The following is a 9951-nucleotide window of genomic DNA, read 5'->3' on the forward strand; positions in this document are numbered from 1 at the left end:
ACGACAGAGGATGAGATGGCTGGATGGCATCACTGACTCAATGGACATGAGTCTGAGTGAACTCCGGGAGTTGGTGATGGACAGGGAGGCCTGGTGTGCTGCGATTCATGGGGTCACAGAGTCGGACACGACTGAGCAACTGAACTGAACTGAATTGCATTTATGATAGCATTTATTGAGTACTTCTTGAATGTCAAGCTGAACACCTCACCACATCCAAAGCAGCTCACAGTCCTCTTAAAACTGAACAGAAGGAAATTAGACTAGGAGAATCTGGTACAAAACAAAAACAGAAAAACCCTGAAAAAGAGCAATGAGAGGGGATTAGCTGCACTAAATTATAAAGCCTTAAGAACTTATAATACCAGCACACACATACACAGAAAAGAATAGAAAGCCCGTAGTCCCAAGTACATAGAGAATCTGGTACAGGCATTTCAGACCAAACATAAAGCTCTAATTTCTTTCCTCCAAAATTTCATCCTTGGATACACTGATTCCCATTTTGAGCCCCCACTCTGCCCTAGGTTTAACTCATTCTCTTAAACACTCATTCATCCACAGGTGAGACAAGCTCACTTGTTCAAAAAGGAAATATAGCTATCGGGTTGGCCAAAAAGTTCATCTGGGTTTCTCCGTGCCAACAGAAAAACGAACTTTTTGATCAACTCAGTACAACGTGGGTGAAACTTGAAAACAGGCTGAGTGAAAGAAACTAGACACAGCAGATCACGTGTGTGATTCTATTCATTGGAAACATCAAGACTACATAAATCCATATAGATAGAAAGATGAGTGGTTGCCAGGAGCTGGAAGGAGGAGATGGAGAGTAACTGCTTAACGTGTATGATGTTTTACTGGGGAAATGTTTGGAACTTGACAGAAGTAGGTGGGTGTTGTGCAGCATTGTGACTATGCTAAAAGTCCCTGGCAGTCCAGTGGCTAAAACTCCATGCCCCCATTGCAGGGGGCCTGGGTTCGATCCCTGGTCAGGGAACTAGATCCCACATGCTGCAACTGAGACCCGGCACAGTCAAATAAATAAAAACCCCTGAAATGCTCACTTTAAGATGGTTCATTTTCAGTGACTTTTTTAACCTCAATTTCTAGAAAGGACTATAAGACATTCCTAAAGACTGATATACAGATAGCACATGACTAGAGAATCCTGGACATTGAGTCAATAAAATAACTTGACCTAGTCATTAAGTCCACGTTTTTAAGAACAGAGACCAACTTCTCACTTCCTTTTCCAACTTCTATGATGTCCTTGGGTGTTCCCATCCCCTCTAGTTGGTGGGTTGTACCTGGCAAAATGGAGTCTTTTATGGATGTCATTAATAGCTATTAAATGATTTGGCCTGCCCACTAGTTACCAGCTCCGTTTCTAGGATGACCCCATGATGTTGGAGAGGAAGTTACATTTTACAGTTTCAGTTTACCGATGACAGTAGCTGTGCGGTAAGAAGTTCATATAGGGTAGCATAAGACCTTTTTCCTTACAGCCTGTATTCTGAAAAGCAACCTAAAAATCGTGAGGAAAATTCATGCATTAATGCTTCCCTGGTGGCTCAGATGGTGAAGAACCTGCCTGCAATGCAGGAGACCCAGGTTCGATCCCTGGGTTGGGAAGATCTCCTGGAGAAGGGAACGGCTACCCACTCCAGTATTCTGGCCTGGAGAATTCCATGGACAGAGGAACCTGGTAGGCTACAGTCCATGGGGTCATAAAGAGTCAGACATGACTGAGCGACTTCCACTTTTTTCAAGTACTAATACTCATAGAATTAATTTATGATTTTCTAAATGTGATTCAGACCTTTAAAACCAGCATGAAATCTAGTATCCAGTCATGCTATGAACAACGTGGATTCCAATCATTGTAAATCTGGCTCAAAATGACCTCAGAGGGGGACTTCCACGGTGATCCAGTGGTTGAGAATCCACCTTGCAATGCAGGGGACACGGGTTCAATCCCTGGTCGGGGAGCTAGGATTCCACATGCCAAGGAGTCACAGCCCGCATGCCACAACTTTAGAGCCCACTTGACAATGAAGATCAGAGTACCGCAACTGAGATGTGAAGCAGTCTAATGAATTAACCAAAAAATTTTTTAAAAATTACCTCCGAGGGGTGACAAGTATAAAACTACAAAGGATCCAGGGAGTACACATTATTCTAGAAAGAACACACACAGTTATGACTGTCATCAATAACATTTTAAAGGGACACCAAATTTTAAAAGATAGTATAAATCTACTGTAAATAAGTACACTGTCATTCATTTGGGAAAACAAAAATAGAAAAATGCTGAAAAAGAGCACTGAGAGGGGACTAGCTGCACTAAATTATAAAGCCTTAGTAATACCAGCAGAAAAGATTTGTTTGGAACTGACTGGAAAGCCCACAGACCCAAGTACATAGAAGAATTTAGTGCTTAATAAAGCTGGCACCTCAAATCAGTAGAGTAAAAATGAACAAGTCAACAAATGATGGGTAAAGAATCTGCCTGCCAAGCAGAAAACATGGGTTCAATCCCTGGGTTGGGAAGATCCAACTCCTCCCTGGAGGAAGAAATGGCAATCCACTCCAGTAGTCTTGACTGGAGAATTCTATGGACAGAGAAGCCTGGCAGGCTACAGTCCACGGGGTCCCAAGGAGTCAGACACAGCTTAGCGACTAAACCACCAAAACAAATGATATTGGTAAAACTGGGTAGCCACCTAGAAATTAAAGTTGGAGCCATATCTCACACCTTATACCAGGATGAATTCCAAATGATTATAAATATAAATGATGAAACTAAATAAATGAGAAGATATGGGAGAATTCCTTTATAATCTTGGAGTTGTGGTGGCCTTTCAAATTGTGCCTCAAGACATAGAAGTCACAAAAACTGATCATTTTAATGCCATAAAAATAAAGACTTCTGTATAGCAGTAAACAAAAATATTTATAGCAAATAGCCAACCAGGAAATATCTGCACTAATATCCCAGAAAAGGGCTAATCATCTTTCTAATAAGGAAAATGTAAGTTCTGAAATATGGAAATGAAATAAGAAACATAAAATAAAAACCCAGAAAAACCATTTTCATTCTCACTGGCAAAAATGCAAAGCTTTGATTACACACCATTCATTGATAACTGCAGAAAAACAAGATCGTGCTGGTGGAGCTTAAGCTATACACTCCATATGAAGGGAAATTAAATTTTTGTTTACAGTCTTTGAGCAGGCCGTCCACTAACAAATATTTATCTACAGACATGACACACTGGACAGCACCATTCATTGCAGACCCGTCTGTACCAGCAAAAGACCAGAAATGACCTAAATGAGCAACATGCGAGACTAGTTAAATACACTGTACACCCAACGCAATGGAATACCATATGCAGCTATAGCAAAAGAAGCTAAGGTAGCCTCCCATTGACTGATCTGGAAAGAGCGCCAAGATAAGTCGTTAAGCTAAACGACAAAGTGCAGAATGATGCAGGCACTCCGGTCAGGTGCCCTTGTCCTCAAATTTCCTGGATCCAGGCCAGACAATGAGAGAATGAGCTTTCCGCGATGCCATTCCCCAGGTATCTCCCAGCCTTTGGGTGTCAGCCTGTTGATTGTGTTACCGAGTGCAAGCTCGCAGGGCTTGCTGCACGACAGGTCAGTAAACTGAGAGACCAGTTGTTGGGCCAAGTAACGGCGACTTTAGTTGGAAAGCCAGCAGACCGAGAAGATAGTAGATTAGGGTCCCAAAGAACCATCTTGCCTGAGTTGGGATTCAGGCTTCTCTTATACTAAAAGGGAAGGGAATAAAGTCAAACCTTGCCTGGTTCCGGCCAGCTGCTGGAGAGAACGTGTTTCTTACTTCCTGCCTGCATTCATTCACAGGTGGGCCTGGTCAGGATGTTTCCTGTGAGCTGAACAAAGGTATTTACCTCAATACTCATTAGCTGGGAGGCAGGGTTCCCAGAAATGAGCCATTTATGTATAATTTAAGCCTATAGGCAACATCCCTTTAGTGATTAATTTGTAATAGAATAAAAAGGTTCTTCCCTATTACAATTCCCCAGTGTCAATGTCAGTTCCAGAATCTTGTGGGAAAAAGGATGAAGATGGTTCAGGCTACTTATTACTGAATGGAGGTGATGGATATTCTTAGAATCTCTAATCAGTTCTTTTTTTTTATCTACAACTATTTGAATCTGATGAAATCCTGCTTCTTCACAAAATAGGTATGTGTGCTGTGCTTAGTCACTCAGTCATGTCCAACTCTTTGCGACCCCCATGGACTGTATGTTCCCTCCAGGCTCCTCTGTCCATGGGGATTCTCCAGGCAAGAATACTGGATTGGGTTGCCGTGCCCTCCTCTGGGGGATCTTCCCAACCCAGGGATCAAACCCAGGTCTCTGCATTGCAGGCAGATTCTTTAATGACTGAGTCACCAGGGAAGCCCAAGAATACTGGAGTGGGTAGCCTACCCCTTCTCCAGGGGATCTGCCTGACCCAGGAATCAAACCGGGGTCTCCTGCATTGCAGGCGGATTCTTTACTAGCTAGCTATCAGGGAAGCCCCAGTATAGCTACAGAGTCATTCAAAAGCCACTGTAAAGCCATAAATAGCAACTGCTCATCTCTAACTATTACATTACTTTGCCAACAAAGGTCCATCTAGTCAAGGCTATGGTTTTTCCTGTGGTCATGTATGGATGTGAGAGTTGGACTGTGAAGAAGGCTGAGCGCCAAAGAATTGACGCTTTTGAACTGTGGTGTTGGAGAAGATTCTTGAGAGTCCGTTGGACTGCAAGGAGATCCAACCAGTCCATTCTGAAGGAGATCAGCCCTGGGATTTCTTTGAAAGGAATGATGCTAAAGCTGAAACTCCAGTACTTTGGCCACCTCATGCGAAGAGTTGACTCATTGGAAAAGACTTTGATGCTGGGAGGGATTGGGGGCAGGAGGAGAAGGGAACGACAGAGGATGAGATGGCTGGATGGCATCACTGACTCGATGGACGTGAGTCTGAGTGAACTCCGGGAGTTGGTGATGGCCAGGGAGGCCTGGTGTGCTGCAATTCATGGGGTCACAAAGAGTCGGACACAACTGAGCGACTGAACTGAACTGAACTATTAAAAAGATGCTTTTTTGCTTTGGCATCAACCAATTAGGATTACAAAGCGGATGAAAAGACACTTGGCTACTTCTGTGACATACAATTTAAAATAATTACTAAAATTATAACATTATAATTTACCAGGATATATCAGAATTTTAGGAATCTCACATACTTTCTAAAATGTGTATATTAACATTTACCGATACATACAATCTAAGAAGTTCTATGATACAATCTATTTCATCACCATTTATTTGACAATGCTTCTTATGTAGTTTAACATACCAAACAAGCCTAATTAGCTTGACATTCCTCTGAGGTGGAGACAATAATTTGAGGTATTCCAGGGACCCTTTGGAAAGCCTCAAACTTAGCTTGAGGTCACATGAACTTGATTTAGAATTTGATCTTTGGGCAGTTTGTCAGAAATATCAAAAGTTTTAACCAGTGATGAAAAAGTATCTCAATGACAAATACAGAACACTTAAGGAAACGCACAATTATCAAAAGCAGTTCAATATGTTAAGAAAATCTTGTTCTCTTTAGAGAACGAAATTCAGGTATTGTACATTAATTTTAAAATTCATTTTCTTAACTCAGTTCAGTGTTATCTTAGCCAGTCCTGACCACGCACAAAACTATTTCAGTGCTCCTGCTCTAAGAACCTTCTACAATTTCTGTATCTGTATTAATCTATCCCTCACTTTCTTTTCCATTCAGACACAATCAGCTCAGGACTTTCCTATGGTCCAGTGGTTAAGAATCCACCTTCAAATGCAAGGGAGGTAGGTTCGATCCCTGGTCAGTGCCACATGGCAACTAAACCCACACTCTGTAACAAGAGATACCCACATGCTACAATGAAGGCCCAGTGCAGCCAAAATTTTAAAAATAAACTTATGTATTAAAAAGAAACAGTCATCTCTAAGACAAAACCACCTTTTTTGCTTTAGTAAAATGCATTTTCATTACTCATACCTTCTTTGCTGAAAACACATGTCCTGTATCTTCTCATGCTGAAATGTTAGCTTGCAATTCTGAACCTTAAAACCTTCACCTCTAGTGAAAAACCAAGAAGCAAGGAATTGGAAACTGTCATACCGCATTTCCTAACTGACAAACTTGAGCTTTAGTCTTCCTCTCCTGAGAAGGCAAAGGGAGGTAAACTTAGACATGCCCAGCAATTAATGTCCTAATATTTTATCCCATTTGAAATGACCCAGATATTCAATGGATCCTCCTCATTGAACTTTGTTGAATTTCAAGTTACATAAATCTAGAGAAACTACTTGAGATAGATATTCCCAAAACATAATTATTTCTATTTGTTGTTTGGGGACTAAGTCATGTCTGACTCTTGGGACCCTATGGACTGCAGTCCCTCCATGCTCCTGTCTATGGGATTTCCCAGGCAAGAATACTGGAGCGGTTTACCAGTTCTTTCTCCAGTGGATCTTCCCAACCCAGGGATAGAACCTATGTCTCCTGCATTGGCCGGCTGATTCCCAGCTGAGCCACCAGGGAAGCCCCAGCTATTTCTACAGTGTTTACCTAAAACTCTTACCTCATTTATCTCTATTTACTTAAAAGCTTTGTCATATTGTTATTTTTCTTGCTGTAATAGGAATAATAAGGTCTTACAGTATTTGATTTCTAGCAAACCTAGGCACTATGAAAGTATTATACTTGATGTTGATGACCTAAAACATGTCTGTATTAATCAAACCAACAAGCTGAAGCTAACTTTAATACCAGACATTAATTCAATACTGAATATTTCCTAGGTCACATGAACCTGAAATTCCTTCTGGCCAGTGTTTTAAAAAATATTTGAGTATTTATTTAAGCACTTAAATTCCTTTGAAAGAGAAAGTCACTCAATCATGTCTGACTCTTTGCGACCCCATGGATTGTAGCTCACCAGGCTCCTCTGTCCCTGGGGATTCTCCAGGCCAGAATACTGGAGTGGGTAGCCATTCCCTTCTCCAGGGGATCTTCCCAATGAAGGGATCAAACTCAGGTCTCCCACATTGCAAATTCTTTACCTTCTGAGCCATCACGGAAGCCCAAGAATACTGGGGTGGGTAGCCTATCCCTTCTCCAGGGGATCTTTCTGACCCAGGAATCGAATCAGGGCCTCTCGCATTGCAGATGGATTCTTTACCAGCTGAGCTACCAGGGAAGCCTAAATTCCTTTGGGTCAATTAAATTCTTTTACAAATTAATTCTGGCAATGCCAGACATCTGTAACATGGACAAACAAACACAGCTCCCATTCCAAAATTTCAGTCATGAATCAGGTATAACATTGTATAACCCATCAGTTACAAAAGAGACTGGATACAAATTGGGTTTCTGTCAGAACAAATCCTGAGAAGGCAATGGCACCCCACTCCAGTACTCTTGCCTGGAAAATCCCATGGACGGAGGAGCCTGGTAGGCTGCAGTCCATGGGGTTGCAAAGAGTCGGACACGACTGAGCGACTTCACTTTCACTTTTTACTTTCATGCATTGGAGAAGGAAATGGCAACCCACTCCAGTGTTCTTGCCTGGAGAATCCCAGGGACGGGGGAGCCTGGTGGGCCGCCGTCTATGGGGTTGCACAGAGTCAGACACAACTGAAGCGACTTAGCAGCAGCAGCAGCAGTCTAGATGGCAAAACTCCTTACTAATATTCATGGAAAAGACACATCTATGTCTATTTGTAGCTTTCGGTAATTTTAGGAACCAAGTGGAAGATTTCTCTTCTTCCTGGGAATATCCCACTCTTGGACAAAAAAAAGACTTTGTTTTCTCTTTGCTTTTTTTTTCCTTTTCCTTACCTCCACTTGACATCAGTAAAAAAATTTTAAATATCACAAAAGCGGGCTGGCTATAAATGGGGAAAGAGTATCAAGCAAAATTAAAAGAAAAAACCCAAAGGACAATCAGAAAATCTAAATAAACCCTCAATTTTGGTCTTGGGGGCTTTACATATGCCAATGACGTAGGAGACCCTAAATGACCTAATTAACACAAGGATAGCAGTACAAGGCGCCCAGGGTCCCCAGATAACCCTGCCTCAACCCCTCCTGGAGATCCTAACAGGCACTGTGGCCACACCTTGTTTCAGTAAAATATCTTCCTGTCACTCATGGGTTCACAGCTGTAATCAGATCACTGATCCAAAATGCACTGCAGAGGACTTTCTTCGGGGATAGTTGAAACATTTCTCCGTTTTGAAAGACAGAAATTCAAGACAAACAAAGCATTCTGTAAAGCAATTATCCTTCAATTAAAAGGTGAGTAACTTTTTTAAAAAAAGACAAAGCACAAACGGCACTTATGAACACTAGCACCCAAAGAAACAAACGAACGGGCTCACGAATCAGGTAAAAGCCCAACAGCTCTTTCCTTTCTCCAACAGCGTTCCCCACTCAAATACAAAACAAACTGGCTTATTCTGGAGAAAAGCCCCAAATGGAGAGGAAATAAATTTTCTGGCTGTACACACCAGAGCAACTTACCCTACCATATGGAGCCTGTCAGCCTCCAAATGCTGATTCCTTGCTCCAACTGCCAAGCGCTGGGGCAGCCAGAGCCATTCTGGGGAACATTTTTCAAGACAAGTGGTCCCAGCAGTTGCTAGGGCCTTACCCGAAAATTCCCCAAAGGGGACCAGCTAGCCATGAGTAGCAAGGCTCCTGGCTGACTGCACCAAAATTTGTTATCAAATCCAAGCTGGTACCACTCGCCACACGACAGGCCAAATCAATCAAGCAACTTTATTCAAGAAGCCAGCTGACCAAGAAGCTGGGGAGCCATCTTGCCCGAGTCAGAATTCAGGCTTCTCTTTTGCTAAAAGCGTAGGAAGTAAAGACAAACACATCCGGTTCCAGGTCAGCCTCCAAAGGGGATGTGTTCACTTCTTCCTCCCTGCAGTGATTCACAGGTGGGCCTGGTCAGGATGGTTCAGCTACCCAAAGGTGTTTTAGCTTAATGCTCATTACCTGGGAGGCAGGGCTCCTTAGAGGTGGGCTATTTATGTTTACAGGCAACATCTCTTTAGTGATTAACCTGTAATAGAATACAAAGGTTCTACTCTGTTACAGCTGGGCGGAGAACCTCCACACTGACCCCTCACTCTGCCTGAGGACCAGGCTGGGTTCCTGTGGCCCAGTCTCCAGGTACCTGTGCAGATGGGAGAGGCTGCAGCCCAAGGGCAGCTCCCGAGTGAGGTGAAGCTGAGTGGCAGGAGCCTGCTCAGTGATGACTCAACCCTACAAGGGCTCCAGGAGCATGGGAGATGGCACTGTAAATATGAGACTAACACAGCATGGTAAATCAGCTACGGTGGTTGTTTAGTCCTGAGTCATGTTCGACTCTTGTGACCCCCTGCACTATAGCCTGCCAGGCTCCTCTGTCCATGGGATTTCCCAGGCAAGAATGCTGAAGCGGGTTGCCATTTCCTTCTCCAGGGGATTGTCCCCGTCCAGAGATCGAACTCAAGTCTTTTGCATTGCAGATTTTTTAGTGCTGAACCACCAGGGAAACCCCAAATCAACTATACTTCAACTGAAAAAAAAACTTCTGTTTCCATTTGTCCACAAAAATCTGGTTTATAGAATACGAACTAAAAGATACGTTCTGAGCAGAAGCTGATCACACGAACCATTCCTAAGACTGGTTGTGCTATGGCCTACCAAGCGAGAGGCCCTGGCACAGAGGTCGTGCCTCCGGCCTTGGGAAGCTGATACTCACCCGCTGCGTGACCTAAGGCAGCTTCTCTGTGCCTTGGTCTCCTCATCTATAAAATGGACATACTGAAAGCACCCGCTCAAAAGGCTGTGGTTAAAGAC

This window comes from Bos taurus, chromosome 12, assembly GCF_002263795.3.
Source record: "Bos taurus isolate L1 Dominette 01449 registration number 42190680 breed Hereford chromosome 12, ARS-UCD2.0, whole genome shotgun sequence".
NCBI classification, from domain to species: Eukaryota; Metazoa; Chordata; class Mammalia; order Artiodactyla; family Bovidae; genus Bos; species Bos taurus.